Source organism: Triticum dicoccoides, chromosome 7A (genome assembly GCF_002162155.2).
Source record: "Triticum dicoccoides isolate Atlit2015 ecotype Zavitan chromosome 7A, WEW_v2.0, whole genome shotgun sequence".
In the NCBI taxonomy this organism is placed as follows: Eukaryota; Viridiplantae; Streptophyta; class Magnoliopsida; order Poales; family Poaceae; genus Triticum; species Triticum dicoccoides.
This window is the reverse complement of record NC_041392.1, coordinates 589227642-589255609: the sequence shown is the minus strand read 5'-3', so window position 1 is coordinate 589255609 and position 27968 is coordinate 589227642. Positions and strand designations below refer to the sequence as shown.

The 27968-nt window shown below is 44.0% G+C and overlaps 1 pseudogene; it reads right to left on the bottom strand.

Moving 5' to 3' along the window:
* Window positions 1–12099: 12099 nt before the first annotated feature.
* LOC119333669 lies at window positions 12100–25087 on the bottom strand (annotated as a pseudogene).
* Window positions 25088–27968: the final 2881 nt, after the last annotated feature.

Below are 27968 nucleotides of genomic sequence, written 5' to 3'. Positions count from 1 at the left end.
GCACTTGGTCATCGGTGATTTGGATCACGACGAGTATGACTCCATCAACCCTGTTCACTCAAACGCTTCCGCTTAGAGATCTACAAGGGTATGTAGATGCACTCTCCTTCCCCTCGTTGCTGGTCTCTCCATAGATAGATCTTGGTGACACGTAGGAAAATTTTGAATTTCTGCTACGTTCCCCAACAGTGGTATCAGAGCTAGGTCTATTGGGGTAGATTCTATGCACGAGTAGAACACATAGTAGTTGTGGGTGTTGATTTTGTTCAATATGCTTACCGTTTCTAGTCCAATCTTGATTCGGCGGCATTGTGGGATGAAGCGGCCCGGACCAACCTTACACGTACGCTTACGTGAGACCGGTTCCACCGACAAACATGCACTAGTTGCATAAGGTGGCTGGCGGGTGTCTGTCTCTCCCACTTTAGTCGGATCGGATTCGATGAAAAGGGTCCTTATGAAGGGTAAATAGCAATTGGCATATCACGTTGTGGTCTTTGTGTAGGTAAGAAACGTTCTTGCTAGAAACCCATAGCAGCCACGTAAAACATGCAAACAACAATTAGAGGACGTCTAACTTGTTTTTGCAGGGTATGCTATGTGATGTGATATGGCCAAAGGATGTGATGGATGATATATGTGATGTATGAGATGATCATGTTCTTGTAATAGGAATCACGACTTGCATGTCGATGAGTATGACAACCGGTAGGAGCCATAGGAGTTGTCTTAATTTATTTATGACCTGCGTGTCAACATAAATGTCATGTAATTACTTTACTTTATTGCTAACCGTTAGCTGTAGTAGTAGAAGTAATAGTTGACGAGACAACTTTAAGAAGACACGATGATGGAGATCATGATGATGGAGATCATGGTGTCATGCCGGTGACAAGATGATCATGGAGCCCCAAGATGGAGATCAAAGGAGCTATATGATATTGGCCATATCATGTCACTATTATTTGATTGCATGTGATGTTTATCATGTTTATACATCTTATTTGCTTAGAACGACGGTAGTAAATAAGATGACCCCTCATTAAAATTTCAAGAAAGTGTTCCCCCTAACTGTGCACCGTTGCGACAGTTCGTTGTTTCGAAGCACCACGTGATGATCGGGTGTGATAGATTCTAACGTTCACATACAACGGGTGTAAGACAGATTTACACACGCAAAACACTTAGGTTGACTTGACGAGCTTAGCATGTGTACAGACATGGCCTCGGAACACAAGAGACCAAAATGTCGAGCATGAGTCATATGGTAGATACGATCAACATGAAGATGTTCACCGATGTTGACTAGTCCGTCTCACGTGATGATCGGACACGGCCTAGTTGACTCGGATCATGTAATCACTTAGATGACTAGAGGGATGTCTATCTGAGTGGGAGTTCATAAGATGAACTTGTTTATCCTGAACATAGTCAAAAAGGATTTTGCAAATTATGTCGTAGCTCGCGCTTCAGTTCTACTGTTTAGTTATGTTCCTAGAGAAAATTTAGTTGAAAGTTGATAGTAGCAATTATGCGGACTAGGTCCGTAAACTGAGGATTGTCCTCATTGCTTCATAGAAGGCTTATGTCCTTAATGCACCGCTCAGTGTGCTGAACCTCGAACGTTATCTGTGGATGTTGCGAACATCTGACATACACGTTTTGATAACTACGTGATAGTTCAGTTAAACGGTTTAGAGCTGAGGCACCGAAGACGTTTTGAAACGTCACGAAACATATGAGATGTTTCGAGGGCTGAAATTGGAATTTCAGGCTCGTGCCCACGTCAAGAGGTATAAGACCTCCGGCGATTTCTTAGCCTGCAAACTAAGGGAGAAAAGCTCAATTGTTGAGATTGTGCTCAGATTGTCTGAGTACAACAATCATTTGAATCGAGTGGGAGTTGATCTTCCAGATGAGATAGTGATGTTTCTCTGAAGTCATTACCACCAAGCTGCTAGAGCTTCGTGATGAACTATAATATATCAGGGACATATATGATGATCCTTGAGATATTCGCGATGTTTGACACCACAAAAGTAGAAATCAAGAAGGAGCATCAATTGTTGATGGTTGGTGAAACCACTAGTTTCAAGAAGGGCAAGGGCAAAAAGGGATACTTCATGAAACGGCAAATCAGCTGCTGCTCTAGTGAAGAAACCCAAGGTTGAACCCAAACCCGAGACTAAGTGCTTCTGTAATAAGGGGAACAGCCACTGGAGCAGAATTACCCTAGATACTTGGTAGATGAGAAGGCTGGCAAGGTCGATAGAAGTATATTGGATATACATTGTGTTGATGTGTACTTTACTAGTACTCCTAGTAGCACCAAGGTATTAGATACCGGTTCGGTTGCTAAGTGTTAGTAACTCAAAATAAAAGCTACGGAATAAAAGGAGACTAGCTAAAAGGTGAGATGACGATATGTGTTGGAAGTATTTCCAAGGTTGATCAAGTATCGTACGCTCCCTCTACCATCGAGATTGGTGTTAAACCTAAATAATTGTTATTTGGTGTTTGCGTTGAGCATAGACATGATTGGATTATGTCTATCGCAATACGGTTATTCATTTAAAGAGAGAGTAATGGTTACTCTGTTTATTTGAATAATACCTTCAATGGTCTTGCACCTAAAATGAATGGTTTATTGAATCTCGATCGTAGTGATACACATGTTCATGCCAAAAGATTGTAATGATAGTACCACCTACTTGTGGCACTGCCACGTAAGTCATATCGGTATAAAACGCATGAAGAAGCTCCATGTTGATGGATCTTTGGGCTCACTCGTTTTTGAAAAGTTTGAGACATGCGAACCATGATTGGTGTATATGCATGAAGAAACTCCATGCAAATGGACCGTTTGGACCCACTTGATTTTGAATCACTTGAGACATGCAAATCATACCACATGGGCAAGATGACTGAAAGCCTCGTTTTCAGTAAAATGGAACTAGAGAGCAACTTGCTGGAAGTAATACATTTTGATGTGTGCAGTCCAATGAGTGCTGAGGCGTGTAGTGGATATCGTTATGTTCTTACTTCACAGATGATTTGAGTAGATGTTGAGTATATTTACTTGATGAATCACGAGTCTGAATTATTGAAAGGTTCAAGTAATTTCAGGGTGAAGTTGAAAGATCGTCGTGACAAGAGGATAAAATATTTATGATATGATCATAGAGATGAATATCTGAATTACGAGTTTGGCACAGAATTAAGACATTGTGGAAATTGTTTCACAACTGATACAGCCTGGAACACCATAGTGTGATGGTGTGTCCGAACATCATAATTGCACCCTATTGGATATGATGCATACCATGATGTCTCTTATCGAATTACCACGATAGTTTATGGGTTAGGCATTAGAGACAACCACATTTACTTTAAATAGGGCACCACATAATTCCGATGAGATGACACCGTATGAACTATGGTTTAGAGAAACCTAAGCTGTCATTTCTTAAAAGATTGGGGCTACGACGCTTATGTGAAAAAGTTTCAGGCTGATAAGCTCGAACCCAAAGCGGATAAATGCATCTTCATAGGACAGCCAAAATAGTTGGGTATACCTCCTGTCTCAGATTCGAAAGCAATAAGGGATTGTTTCTAGAATCGGGTCCTTTCTCGAGGAAAGTTTCTCTCGAAAGAATTGAGTGGGAGGATGGTGGAGACTTGATGAGGTTATTGAACCGTCTCTTCAACTAGTGTGTGGCAGGGCACAGGGAGTTGTTCCTGTGGCACCTACACCAATTGAAGTGGAAGCTTATGATAGTGATCATGAAACTTTAGATCAAGTCACTACCAAACCTCGTGGGATGACAAGGATGCGTACTACTTCAGAGTGGTACGTAATCCTGTCTTGGAAGTCATGTTGCTAGACAACAATGAACCTACGAGCTATGGAGAAGCGATGGTGGGCCCGGATTCCGATAAATGGCTCGAGGCCATATAATCCGAGAGAGGATCCATGTATGAAAACAAAGTGTAGACTTTGGAAGAACTACTTGATGGTCGTGAGGCTGTTGAGTACAGATGGATTTTAAAAGGAAGACAGACAATGATGGTAAATGTCACCATTAAGAAAGCTTGACTTGTCGTTAAGATGTTTTCCGACAAGTTCAAGGAGTTGACTGCGATGAGACTTTCTCACTCGTAGCGATGCTAAGAGTCTGTTGGAATTATATTAGAGATTACTACATTATTTATGAAATCTTGTAGATAGGATGTCAAAACACTGTTTCCTCGACGATTTTCTTGAGGAAAGGTTGTATGTGATACAACCGGAAGGTTTTGTCAATCCTGAAAGATGCTAATAAGTACGCAAAGCTCCAGCAATCCTTCTAAGGACTGGAGTATGCATCTCGGAGTTGGAATGTATGCTTTGATGAGATGATCAAAGATTTTGGGTTTATACAAGGTTTATGAGAAACTTGTATTTTCAAAGAAGTGAGTGGGAGCACTATAGAATTTCTGATAAGTATATGTTGTTGACATATTGTTGATCAGAAATGACGTAGAATTTCTGGAAAGCATATAGGATTATTTGGAAAGTGTTTTTCAATGGAAGACCTGGATTAAGCTACTTGAGCATTAAGCATTAAGATCTATAAGGATAGATCAAAACACTTAATGGTACTTTCAAATGAGCACATACCTTGACATGATCTTGAAGGTGTTCAAGATGGATCAGTCAAAGAAGGAGTTCTTGCCTGAGTTGTAAGGTACGAAGTTAAGACTTAAAGCTCGACCACGGTAGAATAGAGAGAAAGGACGAAGGTCGTCCCCTATGCTTAAGACATAGGCTCTACAGTATGCTATGCTGTGTACCGCACCTGAAGTGTGCCTTGCCATGAGTCAGTCAAGGGGTACAAGGGTGATCCAAGAATGGATCACAGGACAGCGGTCAAAGTTATCCTTAGTAACTAGTGGGCTAAGGAATTTTCTCGATTATGGAGGTGGTAAAAGAGTTCGTCGTAAAGGGTTACGCCGATGCAAACTTTGACACTAATCCAGATTATTCTGAGTAGTAAACTGGATTCGTATAGTAGAACAGTTATTTGGAATAGCTCCAAATAGAGTGTGGTAGCTGCATCTAGGAGATAACATAGAGATTTGTAAAGCACACACGGATCTGAAAGGTTCAGACTTGTTGACTATAACCTCTCTCACAAGCATAACATGATCAAACCCAGAACTTATCGAGTGTTGATCACATGGTAAATGTGAACTAGATTATTGACTCTAGTAAACTCTTTGGGTGTTAGTCACATGGGGATGTGACCTTGAGTGTTAAACACATATCGATGTGAACTAGATTATTGACTCTAGTGCAAGTGGGAGACTGTTGGAAATATGCCCTAGAGGCAATAATAAATTGGTTATTATTATATTTCCTTGTTAATGATAATCGTTTATTATCCATGCTAGAATTGTATTGATAGGAAACTCAGATACATGTGTGGATACATAGACAACACCATGTCCCTAGTAAGCCTCTAGTTGACTAGCTCGTTGATCAATAGATGGTTATGGTTTCCTGACCATGGACATTGGATGTCGTTGATAACGGGATCACATCATTAGGAGAATGATGTGATGGACAAGACCCAATCCTAAGCATAGCACTAGATCGTGTAGTTCGTATGCTAAAGCTTTTCTAATGTCAAGTATCATTTCCTTAGACCATGAGATTGTGCAACTCCCGGATACCGTAGGAGTGCTTTGGGTGTGCCAAACGTCACAACGTAACTGGGTGGCTATAAAGGTACACTACGGGTATCTCCGAAAGTGTCTGTTGGGTTGGCACGAATCGAGACTAGGATTTGTCACTCCGTGTGACGGAGAGGTATCTCTGGGCCCACTCGGTAGGACATCATCATAATGTGCACAATGTGATCAAGGAGTTGATCACGGGATGATGTGTTACGGAATGAGTAAAGAGACTTGCCGGTAACGAGATTGAACAAGGTATCGGGATACCGACGATCGAATCTCGGGCAAGTATCGTACCGATAGACAAAGGGAATTGTATACGGGATTGATTAAGTCCTTGACATCGTGGTTCATCCAATGAGATCATCGTGGAACATGTGGGAGCCAACATGGGTATCCAGATCCCGCTGTTGGTTATTGACCGGAGAACGTCTCGGTCATGTCTGCATGTCTCCCGAACCCGTAGGGTCTACACACTTAAGGTTCGATGACGCTAGGGTTATAAAGGAAGTTTGTATGTGGTTACCGAATGTTGTTCGGAGTCCTGGATGAGATCCCGGACGTCACGAGGAGTTCCGGAATGGTCCGGAGGTAAAGATTTATATATGGGAAGTCCTGTTTTGGTCACCGGACAAGTTTCGGGGTCACCGGTATTGTACCGGGACCACCGGAAGGGTCCCGTGGGTCCACCGGGCACATGGGCTGTAGGGGTGTGCGCCTTGGCCTATATGGGCCAAGGGCACCAGCCCCAAGAGGCCCATGCGCCAAGGGATAAGGAAAGGAAGAGTCCTAAAAGGGGAAGGCACCTCCGAGGTGCCTTGGGGAGGAGGGACTCCTCCCTAGCCGCACCCTTCCTTGGAGGAAGGGCCAAGGCTGCTCCTCCCCCTCTCCCTTGCCCCTATATATATGTGGGGGGTGGGAGGGCAACCATACCAATGTTCTGGTGCAGCCCTCCCCTTCTCCCTAGTCCTTCTCCTCTCCCGTGGTGCTTGGCGAAGCCCTGCAGGATTGCCACGCTCCTCCACCACCACCATGCCGTTGTGCTGCTGCTGGATGGAATCGTCCTCAACCTCTCCCTCTCTCCTTGCTGGATCAAGGCGTGGGAGACGTCACCGGGCTGTACGTGTGTTGAACGTGGAGGTGCCGTCCATTCGGCACTTGGTCATCGGTGATTTGGATCACGACGAGTACGACTCCATCAACCCCGTTCACTTGAACGCTTCCGCTTAGCGATCTACAAGGGTATGTAGATGCACTCTCCTTCCCCTCATTGCTGGTCTCTCCATAGATAGATCTTGGTGACACGTAGGAAAATTTTGAATTTCTGCTACGTTCCCCAACATGCGATGCACCAGTATCGAAAAGAACGAGTGCAGTAAATGAGTTAACCAAAAACTTACCGATTACTGCATCCGGCTGCTCTTCAACCTCCTCCACGTTAACGTGGTTCACCTGTCCCCTGTTGAAAGGGTTCGGCTTCTTCCCAGAGCTTCCATTGCCATTTTCATTCTGTGATTCAGGACATTCGTTGGCATAATGTCCGGTCTTCTGACATTTAAAGCAAGTGACTTGGCTCAGGTCTTTCTTGGCTGGGGTTGATGGGTTGGTGCGATTCTGGCCATTGCTTCCTCCATTCCCATTACCAGTCTTGGGGCCACTGTGATTGTGCGAGCTACCTCCTCCATGGGTATGCTGGAAATGTCCTCCCGGTCTAGGGGTAAAACATGGCTTCTGCTGAGCTCCAGAATTGTACTTTCCTTGTCCATACTTCCTCTTGCGATTCTCAATTTGCTGCTGCTTCCCTTCAATCATAAGAGCACAATCTACCAACTCCTGGTAGTTGTTGAAAGTTTCTACCATCAACTGTATGCTCAACTCATCATTTAGTCCTTCCAGAAACTTCTCCTGCTTTGCTGCATCCGTAGCAACGTCATCTGGGGCATAACGTCCTAACTTACTAAGTCCTCCACATACTGGCCAACTGTCCGTCCTCCTTGGTGCAAGTTGCGAAACTCTCGCTTCTTCATGGCCATAGCTCCTGCTGAAACATGGGCAGTTCGAAAAGCCTGCTGAAACTGGTCCCACATGACAGTGTCGACAGGGAAAGTGGCTGTGAAATTCTCCCATCATGATGCTACGGGTCCTTCAAGATGATGTGCGGCAAACTTCACCTTTTCCGCATCCGTGCATCTTGTTGTGGTCAACTCTCTAGCTGTCTTGCGGAGCCAATCATCTGCTACTATCGGCTCGGTGCTACTGCAAAACACCGGCGGATTCAGCCTAAGAAAACGGGCTAAGTGATCGACAGGTGGTGGTGGTGGTGGTGGTGGGTTGTTGTTGTTGTTCCCTTGATTCTGATTCTGGACTAGCAACTGCATCAATGTGTTCTGCTGCTGGATCAACTGGGTGAGCTCCGTTGGGAAGGTAAATCTAGGGTCACGTCTCGGAGGCATCTGAGGGTTTAGAAAAGATGAGATTTAAGAATAGAGGGGGTCTAAAGAGAAAACACTACCCATATGCACATGAGGCAAAAGAAAACAATTCACTTCATTCATTCAATCAAACAAGGGCATACAATCGATATAACTATCGCAAAAGTGCTCGGACTATAATATTTACATGGTGGACTACTACTACTGATGAGGTGGTCTACTAGAAATATTCTTCGATTGCAGACTCCATGATATCTGCTCCAGCTTCATCAACGTAGTCATCATCGCTATCATCTGGATCCAAGTCGGTGTCGTCGATGATGATGTAGTCTTCCGGGCGAATCTTCTTGGGTTCTTCGTCTTCTTCTACTGGTGTAGGGTCTCCCATAAATATTCCGATCTTCTTGATCAGATCGTCATTCTTCTCCACTAATACTTCAATTTCTGCTTCATAATCTTCACGTGTAGCCTTGAGTTCTTCCTCCAGTTCCTTGATTCTTGTCTTTGCCTTCTTCAGGTCTATCATGTCGGCGCACATCTGGTTCTCCTAACGTCGAATGTGCTGGTTTAACTCCGGGATAAAAGCTGCAATTGATCTATCCTTTCTGGTGCTGATCATCTCCCAGTGCTCATCTCGGCACCCACAAATCTGGTAGATAGTATCCTTGAGATCATTGCGGTAGACTTCTCCGATGCATCCCATGGCGATGTGAGCTGCCATGCTCTTTCCTAGACTCCAAGTTGGTGCATCAAAAGAAAACTCTATGGGCTCAGTGACTGGCATGAACGTCCTTCCTGGAACTTGAACTTGAATCATCCAGCGCTCTTCTTCAGGTAAAGTGGTGTTGTAGGTGCCGGTGAAGCTTGGTACTCCTATGTTCAGATATCTAGTGACTTCCTTCAAATGACGCCCAAAGGGTGCATCTTCATCCGGTTGAGTGAACTTATTTCTTGCATCCGCCATCCTAAAAGAGTAAAAAAGATGAGAAGTCAGAAAGATAAGAGAGTGAGTGGTGATCTAGGTCTTTAGCTTAGTGGTCGTGTCCTACAGTCAGCGTGTGCTCTAATACCATCTTGTCGCGACCAGACCTCAAACGGTCCAATCTCTGTGCTCCAGTGTCATCCCTGAATCAGTAATGCTGACACCACACAGTACTTGAAGGATTTATAACAGAGTAGCAATCACACACTTATTACATCGAGTGTCTCAAAAGAGAACTTATTACAATAAATATGGCTTAAGGCCATCTAATAACGATAACAGCGGAAGGCTTGGAAGATAAGTGAGTCCATCAACTCCAACGGCATCACTGAGTATAGAACCACGACCTAAAACTCCTTAATCGTCGTCTGAAAAGTCTGCAACATTAACGTTGCAGCCCGAAACGGGTCAGCACATGGAATATGCTGGCAATGTAACACATAGAGAGTAATGGAATGAAACATCTATTCTATATGCATATTTGGCTGGTGGAAAGCTCTATGGTTACAGTTTTACGTAAAGCCAATTTTTCCCTACTGCAAAGGAATAAATTTATTTAACTATCATGGTGGTTGTTAAACATTGAGAATGGTTGACAGCATTCTCAATCCCAATTAAGCATCATCATTAAACAAACCCATCAAAATTAATTTTATAGTAACATGTTGAGATTCACATGATAATTCAGGTACTAGCTAGATACTCAAGATGTCCATAACCGGGGACACGGCTAATCATGATTAGTTTATACACTCTGCAGAGGTTTGCGCACTTTTTCCCACAAGACTCGATCTCCTCCGTTGAATTTCTCGCACTACATGGTGTTTGAGAAACGGATGACCGAGACATAGTCTTTCAGAAGCGCTAGCACCTTACGATGGGTAGACCTTACCACCTACATCCCCTACATCTGCTAGTCTACCACTGTAAGAGTTCACACGACTTAGTCAACTATGCTAGAGCCCATAATAGCTTGTGGCTGCACACGGAAGTTTCTAGCGTGAATAATCTCATGATCCCTTTGAGCCTGGGTGGCGGTCCAAAAGAAAACAGGCAATCCTGGAATACCCACGTACCTCAATCCATCCAGATGTGTGTTTAAGTTGCCACCTTAAATAAACCATTAATTAACAATCTCACATCTGTCATGGATACACTCACCCAATCCACGTCTACTAGCATAGCATGGCATAATAAGCAAACGTAGAAGTAACTCCCAAAGGTTTGATAATAAACAGGTAATAGGTACTACCTCAACTACTTCCCAAACCCACAATTTAATAAGATCCTAATCATGCAATGTGTGGAGATTGATCTAATGCAATAAACTGGGTAGTAGGAGGTATAATCAAAGTGTTACTTGCCTTGTTGATGATCCGCGAAACCTAGCGATTCGAAGTAGCAAGCGGCGCACTCCGGGTACTCTATCGCAAAAAAACAAGCATACCATAAGTACTCAACTAATGCACGGGTAAAACTCAAATAAGAAATCTAACCAGAAAGTTCAACTTAAGAACTCCGATTGACAAAAAAATCAAATCGAACGAAGGAACGAAAAACAAACGGCAAAAGAAACAGGCTTCATTTACTATTCTGGATCTAAGGCAATTTTTACAGTGGTAAAAACTTGTTTGAGTTGGTTAAACGAAAAGAGGGTTTCGAGACGTAACTCCAAGCGCTTAAATCGCCTGATTCCGATAAACGAGCGAAAAGTTAGACTAAAACGAAAATCAGATCAGAAATTGCGATCAGAAAAATCACGGATTTAATCCGAGAAAAAGAAAAATGACGAACAGTTTAACGAACAGACGTTCGTTAGCTGAATCTAAACGAAGAATGCGTTCATTAAAACGAACGAACGAGCGAACGCTCGCTAATTAGCCTAAACCGGAAAAAAACCGATCTAAAGAAAAAAACGAAACTAAAAAAACGACGAAAACCGATGGAAAAACCGAACGTTTTTTCTAATAAAAACGGCGGCGGGATCGAGGTAAACCTCGGGCGGCGGGTCCGGCGGGCGGCGGCGACGGCTCCGGCGACGGCGGCGGCGGCGCGGATCGGGCGCGGCTAGGGTTTGGGGCGCGGGCTGGGCTGGCTCGGGCCCCGGCCAGGCGGAGTCCTGGCCGGTTACGGCCGAGGGTCGGTTCTGACTTTTTTTTTAAAATACTTACGCTCGGAAAAAAACAAAAAAGACTACTAAACGGACTCCAAAAATCCCGAAATAAATTTTCCCCGGCTTCTAAAATCAAGCCGCACCGGATGGACATTTATTTGGGGCCTAAATGCAATTTTGAAAAACGCGCATTTTTCCTAAATTTAAATAAAATAGCAAATAAAACCAAATAAAATCTTATTTGAGTTTTTTATTAAATCCCCAATATTTCTTTATTTTGGGAAAGTCATTTTATTCCCTCTCTCATAATTTTTATAATAGAAATAATTGAAGATAAAATAAATAAAATCAAATGATCCTATTTTGAAAATTTGAGACAACTCAAATATGAAAATAACGAAATCCCCAACTCTCTACGCGGGTCCTTGAGTTGCGTGAAATTTCTAGGATCAACCAAAATGCAATAAATATGATATGCAATGATGATCTAGTGTATAACATTTCAAATTAAAAATTTGGGATGTTACAAAAAGGGTGTTCATTGGATTTTTATTTGGCTTTTGCACTTTGGCTTAGAAGCAAAAAAACTTCCCTAGAATCACACCTGCGGTACACAGATGCAAGAGAGAACAACTTCCCTAGAACCAGGTACACAGATGCAAGAGAGAACAACTTCCCTAGACCCAGGTACCATAACCCAATGGCACAGGCATCATTCGCCAACTTTAGTTACATTCGGGTCAATGAGATCATGTGCAGAATCAGCCAGATGAATTGCTGATGGAAATTGTAAATAAAATTGCCAAACGGTACGTACGAAGTTACTTAATCTAATAAGGACTTAAGAAATGTACTTCATTTGATTTTAGAGAGCCTGGAGAACATTTTTGGAGACCGGAGTAAATGTGTTGCTCTATCAACTTCCACAGAAACCAAATACAGAAGTTCCAGTCCTCTAGTAAATACAAAGTCTCCTAAAAAAGATAGATATATACGTGCATAAAAAGATGGCAGCTTGACAATACACATCTGTCAACACCGGGGGTGCGGTACTGTTGTCCAGTGTCAGAAAGCTTTCGTTTCTGACTTGTGTTATGCCACCCAAGAAAAGAAAACGGGTGAGAAAAGTGAGCGTCCACGGTGAAGCTAACGTCACCACAGAAAACGGGTGAGAAAAGTGAGCGTCCACGGTAAAGATACCGTCACCACGGTGCGCATGGACACTGCCGGTTCTGCCATCCCCTTCTCTCAACACTAATCCGCGCTTCTGAATCTGTGTGTGGTAAATCTGCAGCCATGTCTGCGCGTCGAGCTGAGAATTCCTCCAGATGTCTGAACAGATATTCCTCCAAATGAGCGCCTTGCCAACAACTGAACAGAAAATTTGCGTCGTAGATTGTGCCATCCTCTTTGGGTTGACCTTCATGCTGATCTTGTTCTTGGCCAGTAGAACCTGCAGAGGGACTGTTTGCCTAGACGAAGCCCAGCTGTTTCCAGTGTAATGTGCCTGCATCCCGAGCACCCCTCCTTCCATCAGCGATCGGTACAAAAAGGTACACAAGTTGTAGCATAATAAAGTTATGAACAATTGAACATAGTATAGGCTTTTTGGACTAAGAAGATCAAGTTTCTATCTATTGTGAATGTACAGCATATCAAATTTCAAAACCTTGCAATGGTCTTTCTGTATTCTTATTTTAGACTTTACAGGAGACGCATGTTTAACAAGCTACAAATATCAGGTTTCATTTTCCATATGACCCCTCAAGTCGGGTTCCACTATCTCACTATATCGCCACCTACTGCTAACAGAGGCCAAATGAAATTTGTGTAGCTTCCAGTGAGCGAAGTAACGCCAAGAGGTACAGAAACGATAACCAAAGAGCATTACATGCTTACAGCATTATTAAGTTGGTTTCTTCTTTCTCTGCAATCAGGTTAGATTTTCTTTTGCAAGAAGAGATTAGTTTCAGAGTTCAACTCTTTGTTTGTAAAGGTATATTCAACTGAAGCGCTTCGGGATGAAGAGGGACAGATGGGCAGTTGCCATTCCTTCGCAACTTCGGGACTGACGGCTCAGCATGCTGCCAATGTTGCTGGCCACCCTGCGCAAGCTCTGGCGAGTGCTGCTTCCACTGTGCAAGCTCTGGTGCTGCCCGCTGCAACTGGCGCTGACCATGAGTTGGGGACAAATACATGTTTGAATGGAATATCCAAGGCCGATTCTCTTGCAGCTTGTGATCCCCTGAAGACCAGCAATGCACGAGATGATGGGCCGCTAGAAACCGAGAAGGGCCCGACCGGGCCTGAAATGATGCATGTGCTACAGGAGTGCACAGGCCAACCGCAAGATGGGCTGAGCCAGCCCACGACTCTGGAGGTGATGAATAATGAGGAGGTGCTTGCAGATCTTGACCAAATTTCCTCTTTCCTTGACTCCATCAGCGCTCCTGCCTCCTCTGCCCATCAACCGCTGCTGGACAAGGCTCCGCCGCAGCCCGTCGCACCTCCTCTCCTGATGCCACCTCACCCTCCTCCAACCACCTCCGTCGCTGGCTCTCAAAGGAGCAGTGGGCGGCTCGCGGCCAAGCCCACTAAGGGACTCAGCTCCATGGACAAGGCTCGACTGGTCCTAATGAAGAAGGAGGGAATACTAGTCGGGGACGGGCCACCCACTCCTGACGTGCTCCAGAAATATAAGGATCTGTACAAAGAAGAGCTCCCCCAACGCTTCATCGATGCTGTCACCGCGCTGGTGGAAGCGACTGCAAGGGGAAAGAACAAAGCACCGCTTTCCAGGATGGGGGCTGAAGGACAAGCTTTGGTTATCTGAAGTTTGGTTCGATTCATCTAGTGTCCCAACTCTTTTTTATGTTAAGTCAATTTCCAAGTTGTAGCTCTCTGCAGTTAGTGTATTTGATTGTTCGTTCGCTGAATTCAGTTGTAGTCTTGTTGTCAATGTACTGGGTTAGCAAGGGGTTGTGCTGGTGGTCCTGGTCTGCTGGGACTGATTGCAGATTGAATAGGATGATGTTTGAGAGGATGTTGTGGTGTTCGTCTCTGGCTGTGGGCTGGGCAGCGGCTTGGCAAAGAGTGTTATTTTGTTTATGGATTTAAAGATACTCACTTGGAACGTCAGGGGGCTGCACAACCCTGCAAAAAGAAGAAATGTTGCGAAGTTGATTGCTGAATTGAATTGTAACATAATTTGCCTGCAAGAGACAAAGCTGGAACAAGTTGACAGGGCATTGGTGTCTGAATTTGCTAGTGCTTGTTTCGCAGACAATTTCATATTCAAACCAGCCTGTGGTTCCAGAGGGGGTATTGTTATAGCTTGCTCTAGTGATTTCGCCATTGCTCCAATGTTGGCAATCCCAGATGAGTTCTCCCTGTCGGCGACAATCATTGATAGATCGACCAACGCCTCTTGGTCGATCACTGGAGTGTATGGCCCGCAGATGGCTGTTGAAAAACGCAGATTCTTATCAGAATTAGCTGCTCTAAAACCTCGTATGCTGAATGAATGGCTAGTATTGGGAGATTTTAACCTTATTTGCAAGGCAGAGGAAAAGAGCAACTCCAACATTAACTTGGGGCTGATGGCACAATTCAGAAACACTATTGATTTGATGGAACTGAGAGATTTGCCTCTATCTGGTAAAAAATTCACTTGGTCTAATGAGCGAGCCGGCAGAACCTTGTCCAAGATCGATCGGGTGCTTATTTCCAATGATTGGGAACTTAGATATCCTCAGTATCAATTAAACCCGGCATCCTCGGCTATCTCGGATCACTCTCCCTTGTTACTAAAAAAGATGGATGCCAAGGTTTATAAGGGCTTCAGGTTCGAGGCATATTGGCTCAACATGCAAGGAATTGATTCTGTGGTATCGCAAAGTTGAAACAAGGCCCTGAGATCATCTGATCCAGTGAGAAGATTCCACATAAAGCTTTCCAGGACAGCTAAGGCTTTTAGGGCTTGGGACAAAGCTATCAAAGTTTCTTCTAATATTGCTTTCAATGTGGCCAATGAGGTCATTTTTCAACTGGACCTAGCTATGGAGGACCGAGAGCTATCTGAGGCAGAATGGGCTCTCCGAAGATTTCTTAAAGCCAGATTGCTGGGACTTGCGGCGCTGGAAAGGATTAGATGGCGTCAACGCTCCAGAATCACTACAATTAAAGCCAGTGATTCAAGCTCCAAATTATTTCACCTACGGGCGAATGGAAGAAGAAGAAAAAATCACATTCCTGTTCTGAGAGGGCCATAAGGGGATGTGTCTGATCATAGGCTGAAAGAAGGCATCCTTTTCAACCACTTCAAAAACCTGATAGGCACACCAATGAATGAGAGAAAAGTTATGAATTGGGATTTGTTCCAGCACCCTTCAGCTGATTTGCAACATCTGGAAACACAATTCAACGAAGATGAAATCAAAGCTGCCGTTTTTTATCTGCATGATGAGAAGGCTCCGGGGCCAGACGGCTTCATTGGCAAATTTTTCAAACGCTTCTGGGACTTAATAAGGGAGGATCTGGTAGCCGCGGTGCAGCAACTATATTGCCTTAGGGGGGATAATTGGAAACTACTTAACTCTGCCCACATTGTCCTTCTGCCAAAGGTTACGGCTTCCATTCACGCCTCTGACTACAGACCTGTGAGTCTGCTGCACAGTTTTGCCAAGATTTTCTGCAAGCTACTTGCAAATCGGTTAGGCCCGGAGCTGCAATGACTAATATCCTGCACCCAAAGCGCATTCATCCGTGGAAGATCTATTCAGGATAACTTCCTCTATGTTAAGAATACCATCAGAGATGCACATAAGAGAAAGATTCCACTGGTGTTCCTGAAACTTGACTTTGCTAAGGCTTTTGATACAGTTAGTTGGCCATACCTGATTGATGTTATGAAGGCGTATGGTTTCGGGCAAAGATGGAGAGATATCATCAGTTTACTACTTGCTTCCTCGACCTCTCGGGTTCTGCTCAACGGGTCACCCGGGCCTGCTTTTGCACACAGAAAAGGATTTCGTCAAGGAGACCCGTTGTCACCAATGTTGTTTATCTTGGCAATGGATCCGCTCCTCAGAATTCTGGACAGTGCAACTGCTCAGGGTATTCTAACTCCGATGCCACGGAATGTTGCAAGAATGAGGGCCAGTCTTTATGCGGATGACGCAGCAATTTTTGCCTCTCCGGATCGCCGGCAGATCGAGGCCATTATCAGAATTCTTGATGTATTTGGGAGCATCTCGGGTCTTACTATCAACCCCAATAAATGTGTGATTTACCCCATTCAGTGTCAGCAAAGTAGTGTACAAAATCTGATAACCAACTTTGGAGGTTCAGTGGGTTCTTTTCCCTGCAAATACCTGGGACTACCTCTGTCCATGAGAAACTTGAGACGAACAGAGCTGCAACCTTTATTGGACAAGGGTAAATCCAGATTAGCTATCTGGAAAGGGAAGCTGATGAACAGAACGGGCAGACTAGATCTGATCAATTCGGCCCTCACAGCCACCATCACATATTTTCTCACTGCTTTCTCTCCCAATAGCTGGTTCACCAAGAAATTTGACAAGTTGAGAAGAAATTTTCTATGGAGCACAGAAGAGGAAGCACACGGAGGAAAGTGCCTTGTCAACTGGAAGCGAATCTGCGCGCCACTAAGCATGGGTGGCCTGGGAATCAAGGAAATACACGCTTTTGGTCGGGCGCTAAGACTGCGATGGCCATGGTATGAATGGGACAATCTGGACAGGCCATGGAAAGGGACCCCGATTCCTTGCAATCAAACGGACCTGAATTTATTTGCGGCCTGCACTTCGATTTCGCTCGGAGATGGTAATCTGGTGAATTTTTGGAAGCATAGATGGTTACAGGGCCGAGCACCCAAGGAATTGGCCCCTGAACTATTCCAGATGGCTAGGTCCAAAAGACTTCTGTTAATCAGGCCCTTAGTGGAGGTGCTTGGATGAGAGGCCTTCAGGTTATCAACTCTTCTGTTATGCTGGACTCCTTTATTGATCTCTGGACAAAAGTGCAGTCCATTTCGTTGCTGCCTACACCCGACAAGATTATGTGGAAGCTGACAGCCAATGGGGAGTACTCCGCAAAATCGGCTTACCATGTGCAGTTCCTAACTCGCATTCCTCAACCACACCTTCAGAACGTGTGGAGAATCAGAGCGGAAAAGAAAGTCAAATTCTTCATCTGGTTACTCCTTCAAAATAGGCTCTGGACTGCTGATCGGTTGAATGCAAAGAATTGGGATCACACTGAGTTATGCGTTGGCTGTGATCAAATTTTGGAATCTGCACATCATTTGGTTCTCGAGTGCCCTTTTGCAAAACAGATTTGGCATGAGGCAAACCACACTTATCCACTAGCAGCCCAGGCTTCAATGAGCGCCACCTCTATTTCCTCCTGGTGGAACAAAGTGGCGAAGCTAAAGAAAAAAGGCCAACCGGTTGATGAGTGCACAGCGGCTGCATATATTGCTTGGAATATTTGGCTTGAGCGAAACAGAAGGATATTTAAGGCCATCAATCAATCCAGTTCGGCTGTACTCCTTAGAGCGAAAGATGAGTTGAGCCTCCTGATGGAGGCATGGGAGTAGTAGCTGATTGGGTAGCGGGGCTGTTAGCAGCACTAGGCTACCAATATTAGCTTTTTTGTTATTACGCTCTGATCTCGTTATGCCCCCCCTCTTATCTGGTTGTCGATCCTCTACTGGCAACACTGTACAGTTTTTCCCCCTACTATAATGAAAAAGGCAGAACACCTGCCAGTTCCGCTAAAAAAAAAACTAAAACATAACCATCCGGTTATTTTCTTGTTTCATCTTGCGATTCCAAAAAAGAAGATATCTACTACTAGCACCTAACAGCAAAATGTGCCACTAGGCAGTAAGCATAACCATGCAATATATTAGCATTTTCTTATTAAATAAGATATAAAAGAGAAAACATGCAGTGCACCATTCTACGTAACTTGAATAAAAGATGTACATTGCTACTCAGCAAAATTTGCATCTCTTAAAGGTGCAGTTTAGCATGGTTAAAATGTCATGTTCATTGGATGCTCAAACCAAAATGGTCTGCATGACTGCACTTAGCTCACATCTTGATCTAGGTTTATCATAGCTAGTTCAAATACACAAAAATTTATGTCCAATGATCCATGACAACCAGAAGTATGCAAGCACAGCCGAGGTATGACATAAGAAGTGAAACAAAACATAATTTCCATCTAAGATCTATACAGTTTGAATTTTGTTTTCCTTAAGTTTGCTTATGCAGAAATAAGGCATCACCCAAAGAAAAGCATCTGTAAAATCAGATTCAGGATAATTAAAAGGACTACCTCCGAATATTAGTTACCAACAAGGTTCCCACTTGCATCCTGGAAGGGCAACAAACTTGTTCCAGTCTGGACCTTCCTTTTGCTGAAACTGCTCCTCCAATGCTTGATTGCATTCAGAAAGGAAAAATGTTTCAAGTGATACAGGAAGACCACTCCGTGGCAGTGACATCAGCCGGGGGCACCGATCAATTGAGAGAACCCGAAGCGAATAAAAACCATCCATATCCGGAAGCCACAATAAATTAGAACAACCACTAATCGTCAGCCTCACAAGCGAAACAAGGTCACACAACTGTCGCAGAGATGATAGCCTATCACAAAATTTTACAATCAGCTCCTTCAGGGCTGTCTGGTGGCCTGCTTTAGACAGTCGCATAACTTGAGGGCACTCGGATAAATGTAGCTTTTGAAGAGATGGCATGTCATCTAAGTACGGTACAGATTCCAGAGCATAACATTCTTTAGTTGTCATCTCTTCAAGGGACAACAGTGCTTCTGCTCCCTCAATGGATGATATCCAATCACATGTATGAATGTCCAACTGTTTCAGCATCGTCAAGTGGTGTAGGCTTACCGGTATACCCGGTATCTCAACAGTGTCACATTCGCTTAAGTGTAGTGCACCAAGCGACGAGAGATTCTTCAGTAACTTGTTGAAAGAGGATGGTTGCAGGTAGCACCCTTTTAACTTAAGGAATCGAAGTGATGAAGGAAGTACAGTGCTCCCATTCTCATTCCACAATGTAGCAATTACGGAGAAGCTTTCTGCCAGGTTGTTGCCACATATTTGCAACTGTTTAAGTGATTTCAGATTGTTAAACACGGTGATGGACGTGTCTACCAAACGCTCCACATAGATCCCCATATCTTGTACAAACTCTAGGTGATGAGCATGCAAGACATGGAAGGAACTTGATACAAGGCGACAAAATGATTTTGACAGATCAAGACTATCCCACCGTAACTTAACTTTGATTGTTTCCTTGTCAAGTATAGCTATATGTCTGAGTGTACGAGCATGGGTGGGATATGCTCTTAGCCGTGGACAACCAGCTACAGAGAGATGTCTGAGATTCTGCAAGACTTTGTCATTGTCCACAAGGCACCACTCCAATTTGGGTAGGCGTTCTAGTAGCAATGTTTCCAAAAAAGGGAATCCAGCATGGCCAAAAAACTCCTGACCGAGTGCTTTTAGTTTTTTCATTCGCCGCACTTCAAGAGTTCTGAGTAAGGGGAGATCCCCTAAAGGTGGAAGGACCTCCCATCTCTTACAATCTCGTAGACAGATCAATTTCAATCTTCTCAGCCAATCAGACTCTAACCAAGAAGGAGACTTGACACCTGGGTACCCACTGATAGTTAGCTCGTGAAGATTGCGGTGCGGCTTTAACACATCAAGCACCTCAAAGCCCTTGTCAATATCATGAGCACCATCACATGATTCCCATTGTAGCTCCAACTTAGAGATGTGCTCCTTCAAGTCTAGATCAGACTTTGCAGCTTCCTCCCTGTTTTTTACATTCTCCAGAAACCTAACAGAAAGCTCTCCCCTGAACTTGTTGAGATCCTTCAGTTGGACCAAACTTTGCTCTTCCTTGTCAACGAGGAATTCTACTGAACCCTCAATGCACGGAAGCTGATGTATACCTGATAATGTGAGAGTGTAAGCCTTCTCTACATCGACATGCTCCAAGTTAATAAGCCTGCTAATGCTTTCAGGAAGACTGAAATAGCGTCCAGTAGCATTCCTGCTTGAATATTTCAGATGTTTTCTATTGTTTGAGCAAGATATCTTCACAGGATAACACGAATGATACTGCACAAACAAGGACTGTAGATGATTGAGTCTGGAGATTGTTGTGGGCAGTGGGTAATAAGTGCGTCGGATGGCTATATAACGCAGGTGCCTCAGATCACTGACAGCTTTTGGCAAGTTTCCAAAGCAGCATCCGGTTAAATCCAACACCCGGACACTCTTGAGTTTCTCGAGTATATCATGACTCAGATAGTCTTTGGAGCAGAACCAAGAATCATTCAGAACTATAAATGTCCTCAATCTTCCAAGACCATCATAGTTCACAAGATCTCCAAATTGTTCGGCAGACACAGACAAATGCCTAATATGATAAGGTAACACCCCAATGCTGCCATGGTCAATCCTAAAGCATTCGCCATGGGAAACATGAAGTGCGAGGTCATTCATTGAATCATGCATAGTGTAATATGTTTGATCACCGCAGCAGAGTTTTTGGAAAAATGACCGAACTAACAGATCATTGAAATAGCTCCTTCCAATATCTTCCAAGCTTCTACTGTTATATCCTTCTAGATGAACAAGGCCCTGAGCTATCCACATCCAGATTAATCTATTTGAATCAATACGGTAACCTTTTGGGAATAAACTACAATATACAAAGCACTGCTGGAGGTGTTCCGGCAAATTTTCATAACTGAAGTGTAAGGTTGTCAAAATATCATTTGGATTGAGGACATCTTTGTGAAGAACATCCTCCCACTCCGCATCACTGTATTTTCCATTTAAATGTCCTCCGATAACCTTTAGTGCTAGAGGTGAGCCTTTAAGTTTCTGAACAATTTGGTATCCTAACTGCTTCAACTCTGGATAACCTTCTGGCTTACTGCTGCCAAATGCACACCGTCTGAACAGTAACCAACTATCATCTCCTTCCAAACCTTGTAAAGTGAACAAGCTTCTAGAGTCCAGCATTTTTGCAACCAATTCTGTCCGGGTTGTCACTAGAACCTTACTTCCAGAGATTACAGAACTTTCCTTAATAGGAGCTATTATTTCCATCCACATTTGTTTGTTGATGTGTTCTCCATGTTTCTCATCGTACCACACATCATCCAACACTAAGAGAAACCTCTTCGAACGAAGTCTCCATTGAAGTTCTGACTGGAGCCGGCTGAAATTAAAATTGGCCAATTCAGCACTCTCACCATCAGTTGTGGATGCTATGATCTCTTTGATAACTCTAGTTTTGTCGAAGTTACCGGAAACACTAACCCACATTCTGACATCAAAAGAATCCACGATGCGCTCATCCTTATAGACCAGCTGAGCCAGAGTAGTCTTGCCGATCCCACCAACACCAAGCACCTCAGTCCTAAAGTTTTGCTCATTGTTCAGTGAACATTCATCAGATTTATACACGAGCTGACCCACGAGCTCCCGTATCTCCTTTTCTCGCCCAAAAATCACATCTTCATGCAAAAAGGACCCGGTGGTTCTTGTTGGGACATACCGAAGAGACTGAATGGGTTTATCGCTCTCCAGTGTCATCACTCGGACAAATATCTCTGCAGAAGTTCTAACTCTCTCCAAGCTTTTGAGAACCTTCCGCAGTTCTGACCTAAACTTGTCAACATTGACCAAACGCTTGCCAATAGAGGGAAGAGGTGGCTATGCGGCTGAGCAGGTCTTTTTGCGCCTTTTCTTTTAAAAGCATGTAATCAAATTCATCCAACACATCATCTGCATCAGAGACTGCATCTTTCATTTGCTGCAACAACAGAATCTGATTTGTGTCCACTACACGTTGCCTTTCAGCTGCACTAACTACAATGAATATATCCATTAAAGTTGCCTTCAAATTATTGAGATCAGATACCATCTCAGATTTCCACTTATACTGGCTGGACAAATAGGACTGCACCAAAGAAACCATCCTTGTAATAACAGGAGATAGAACCCATCCTACAGCACTGGCTGCTGATAATGTAGCCATGTAATCAAGGAATGTTCCTGTACAACATAACATTTAAATCTTTGAAGTGATAAATAGATGAATATTGTAAAAGGACACATATTGTCTGACTACGATGTTAAATCATTTCAGCTTTGACATCAATGTTTTTTTTTCCAGAGAAGTGCAAAGTTTTGTACTTTTTTTTCTCGAACCTAAGTGAGCTCATTTTGTATTGGAAGAAACCGCCAAGACAGTGAAGGTCTTACAGCTAAACCAAAACAACAAGAAAACGAGGAGCAGAAGGAAATAAAATGATAACAATGTACAAGAGCTTGGCCATGAATGTCTTTTTCATCAAAGAAAGAAAAATAAATGAACAACTAAGACCTAAAACAACACAAGCTCACTAGGATATCACTCTTTTTTCGCAAATATGCAAAGCTTGCGTATCTTTCATTGATAGAAGAATTTGAAAGGGGGGGTGGGGGGGTTACATGACACAACTATTAAGCTTCATGCACTAGCCAATGCAACCAAAAATCCAAACTGATGGAAAGGGCTAGGCAATCCACATATACACTTCAACACCACCTCTCACGTGTGACGCAGGAAGTCAACACATGGATAGACTCAGAGGTATGGCTCAAGAGGCCTATACGTAGACACAAAGTGGGGTATCAGCAATTTTTGGATAAATTGTGGAAGACATGACTTGAACTCAAGACCTTAGGCTCCGATACCATGTTAAGCTTCATGCACTAGCCACCGCAACCAAAAGTCTGAACTGATGGAAAGGGCTCGGATACAATTCAACAACAACCACAGATGGCATAAACATGGTACCCGAAGCACAGAGACATGGGATGCTCGGCCCAATAGAAGCTACAACATAGCGATAAACTGCCCTGACCAAGTGAAGCAACCCAAACCAAGACGAAGTCCCAGAACTCGGAATCCGGTACCAAACGAGCCATGAGCAGACAAGATGACACCTTCATAAAGGGGAATGACACCTTGACGTCACTGCCGTCCAATCCGAAGAATAGGACCTAGGGTTTCCCCCGGCGGTCAAACAGGGGCACGAAGAAAGGTTGTGGCAGTGCCTCCAGGAAGGGAACGGCACCTGCAGGTGTCGCCGCTGCCAGCATCAGCAGGCCGGGTAGGGATTACGCCCTGGACAAATGCTCCGTACACTATCGAGAATGGACAATTGCCAGCATCTCGGGGTTGCTCTGTACACTAAATCCATACACTATGGCTCTTTTGAAGGTAGAGGTGACTGTTACCGTGATTACTTTAGGAGATTGGTGTGTCTATTACTACACCTACTACACTCTTGTCTGACTGTACATGTGCTATTAGTATTGTGCGCAACCCTTTGAAGCATGAGCTCACCAAGCATATTGGTGTTGATGCTTCTTTTGTGTGCGTTGTTGTGCAGGACAAGGTTATTGCTCTTCAGTATGTGTCTTTCGAGTTACAGTTGGTCAAGTTCTTTACTAAGGCCGGACTAGAGCGGGGTGATTTTATCTCTCCAAACTCAGTATTGTGGATCCACCATGAGTTTGAGGCCAGGTGTTATGTTTCATGTATGGCATGTGTATTTTCCCTGGGGGGTTTTCGCGAGTACGCAAAGCTGTATTTTCCCTGTTGTATGAGGGGTTTCCTGCATCTCATAAAATACAAGTTGCATATTTCCTAACAGTTGTCATATTTCAATGAGTTGGAGAAGTATCCTACTGCTCCTAATAAAGAAAAAACGAGGGGGAAAAGAGCCCCTAGCAAAAATGGAAAAAGAAAACTACCGTGAACAGGGGAACCAAAATGTTCTTGAATGTTTCAGCTACAAGAGTACCAGAGAGCAAACCCAAAAAGGAAGAAGGCCAAAACTACAAGATATCAGGCCCAACCATTTTAGATTCAGGAACAAGTTCAAAGAGGGATTTGCCATGGTTATCCATCATGTGAAGAGGAAGGCTCATGTAAGCATCCGGTGCTAGCTTTGCTAAATTCTAGGCTTTAGTTAGTTTTTTCCTCATCTTGTAGATACAGAACTTTGTAAATTATTTAAAGCATATACAAATACAGTAGAGATACTGTTCTTTCAAAGATCAGAGAGCAAACCACAAGCCCAACGAGCTCCTGTTACTTGCATCTAAAGTTCTAAACGAACAGAGACTGCAAACCAAGCACAGAACCAAGCACAGCATACGCTAGCTAGTAAAAGTTTGAGAGAGTACTTGAGTAATCCGACACTCCGGCAGGTGGGATCAGAGATCTGAGCAAGGTGGTTTCTTGATTTTTTTGATCAAGCACGAAGAAGCCGTGTGGCGGACAAGACGACGAGTAGGAGGATGGCGAGCGAGGCAATTGGGGGCGAAGTTTGGTGGAAGGTGAGGAGGGGGAGGAGGAGGAGGCCTCACCCACCGAGCTTAATACGCATTAATGGCTCGAGACTGACCACGCGGAAACGAGACGACGGAGAATTCAGAGCAGAGGAAAAATCGGCGCCCAGCGGGCCACCACCCGAGGAAATCTGACGCGGGCGCCGTGAAGCCACACGATTCGGCGGTGCGCCATGGCGGCTTGGTGGAGCGCGGCGCGGCACCACGCGCACAGCGAAGCGGCGCGACAAACGAGAAAATCTGACGCGGCGTGCCTCGTGGATCGCGGCGCGGCACCCGCACGGCGACGCGGCGTGCCAAGCGAGCCCGACGACCGGGATTGCCTGCCCCATCCTTCCTGCCACCGCCAAAGCGTCTCGCATCGCTGCCGGCGAACTGGCTGGAGGCGGGTGCTAAAACTGTGGCCTGCACCTCAGCCCATCTGCGTCCTGGGAAGAAATAAGATTGGGCCTGGTAAACATGGGCCAAGGGCCTTCGAATGTGTCATTCTTATCTCCACCTCGAATTCACCTCAAAAAACAATTCTCCAGCTCGAAAATGCTCCTGGTATGAACACTAAAAGATTGTCTCTTTCTCAAAAGAAAGTAAAAGATTGTCTAAAAAACGAACAGTGAAAAAAGGAAAAAAAGGAAAAATATTATGACATTTTTTAGCTGCGAACATCAGTTAGTTTTCTACCTACGTGCAAATTTTTAAAATGGAATATCATTTGCATCCGTCTGGGAAAAAGGAAGAAAACCAGTGCTTCGAAATGCTTGCAAAAACTACCGTTTTGGAACATTGATTTTGTTTATTAATTTCTGTACAGAGCATTACAGAAGTTTTTTTGTCATGAAACTTTGCGCACAGCTGAAATACTTGACAATGTTTTTGACACAAAAATCAGTATTTTGAATATATTTTCTAGTTTTTTGTAACATATTATTCATCCCGATGCATATGCACCTGGGAGCAAAAAATCCAGGGTTTAGTGCTCCACCTCTTTTTCTCTCTCTCTTCTCTCTCACGCGTGCGCGCAGGAAGTGAGTGAGGAAGGGTGAACAATAAGGAAAAGGAGGAAATAGAGTAAATTTTTTGCTTTGATCTGAAAATACATAAAATTCACAACCCACTTGGATCTCTTATTAAGAACAAGACCGATGTCTTTAGTGGCATAATGGCATTACAATTATACTTAGTGATTCGGTTTCACTTTGGATTGACTATGCTTATCAAAATCCATTTGGACTTTCTATTCCTATGAACCAAATACCAGATTTTAAAAAATCCACTTATTTACACGTGTATTACTATCATCGTACAACATAAGTCTGTGATATCCTGCATGCTGGTGCGGAATTGGATATTTCTAAATGTATACTACATAATATAAATTCAATCCTTGAGGTTTTGAAGTATGTGAGAATTTTTTACATAAACACAAAAATAAAAAAACTTAACAAACAATATAGCATGTGACCATAGTTAAAAATCCTAACCGGACCACCGTTCGTATCTGAACCGAAGGCACCCACAAAAAAAAGAATCTGAACCAAAGGCCTTGCTGGTTGAACCACTAGTCTGACAATTAAGTATGAGAATATTTAAAATCATTTGCGATACACTAATGCATGTTGCATGGTAGAAATGGTCTCATGTGACCATTAAATATGATGATATTTAATATGATTTTAAACTAATGGATGTTAGCATATCAACATAGTAGGAAATACAATGGTTATAATAATTTTGATGATATAAATACTTGCCTGTGCACTAAAATAGATAATTGATGGGTTTTTTGGTACCTATTTAATGGTTTCTAGCAAGGTTTGTCTACCAATTTATACTGTATCTGCTAACGAGTGTGTTGCGTACTTCTTTCCTTTCCCTCACGCCTGACGGCTAGGCCGAAGTTTTTCTCCCCTCCAAGCTCCACCAACCAGCCTGTGGATTCGTCTCCCCTCTGCATGCCGCTCCGGCTAGTGGCGAAGTGTAAACCAAATCCAAGGAGGGGCGAGAAGAGTTAGTGAGATCAGACAAGCCAGGAGATCAATATTAGCAGATTAACAAGGTGCTTAGCATTAGAGGAGCTTATCCCTGGAATAATTCTCGTGGAGGGGGGTGGGGGCAGGACCCAGGTTGGTCCCGCTGACGCTCCGCCAATGGCTCGACGACTGGCGGTGGGGAGGGAAATCCAGGTGCCTTGAAACTGACTAGTAATTTAGATTAGGGTTTGTTAGTCCTTGCAGGGCAGCGCTCGGGCGGATGGCGGCGCTTCATCTTCGAGTTGGTCTTCCAAGTTTCAATCCTCCTAGAATTCCTCCGAAACAACAGAGTCAACGGAGCTCAAGCGTAGATTCTTGCGGTCTCCTTGGGGCGGTAAGGTTAGGGTTTCTCGTTGTACATGCGCGACGTCAAGATTTGGTGTCAAACACTTCAAACCAATTCAAGGGTTCAACGACGACGATTGCGGCTCTAGGGCACTGGTACTTAGGGACATGTGCACCAAGATGGCTGTCATCGACAAGGTTAGACCGGCTCCGGTATGGGAGCGGCTATAGCGACGTGTTGGTGGCTCGTTCTGGGGACGGTAGTAGTCGTTCGGTTGTATAGGAATCTCGAGGCAATTTTTAATCACTACAAGAAATATGTCAACTTATGACCTTCTGTCAGTGACCCTCAAAGAATTGGTCATAAATTTATGACCATTTTAGACCAATTGGTCAAAAGCTGTCTGGGGGGCTCTAAACCCTAAACCATAACGACCATTTTGGTCAGAAAGGTCATAATTTCATTAGAGGAAATGGTCGTAAAGCTAGTAGCACTGTCCACTGCCTCATGCGTAGCTGATAACGACCAATATAAAATGGTCACTACACTTGAGTTTGAATGAATTAGTATGATTAGGCAGCCACCTCAGCAACCTCGCTTATGTGTCACTGTCTAGGTGTCATTTTTGCTTGAGTTTTAATATTCAACAGATAGACGGGGCACACACTGACAGGCGGGACCCATTTGACAGGTGGGGCCGAGCGCTTAATTCGCCCAAAAAAGATGCACGAGGCGGGACTCGAACCAACGACCTCGCGCTTGCTTCGCTCGCATGCTACCGCTGGGCTAGAGAGGGACAGTTGCTCACATCTGGGAGTTTATCTATACATTATATAGAACTACGACTCTCTCGTATCATTGACAAGTGGGACCTTCCGACCAGGTGGCATCGAACAGAGCAACACTGACAGGCGGGAACCATTTGACAGG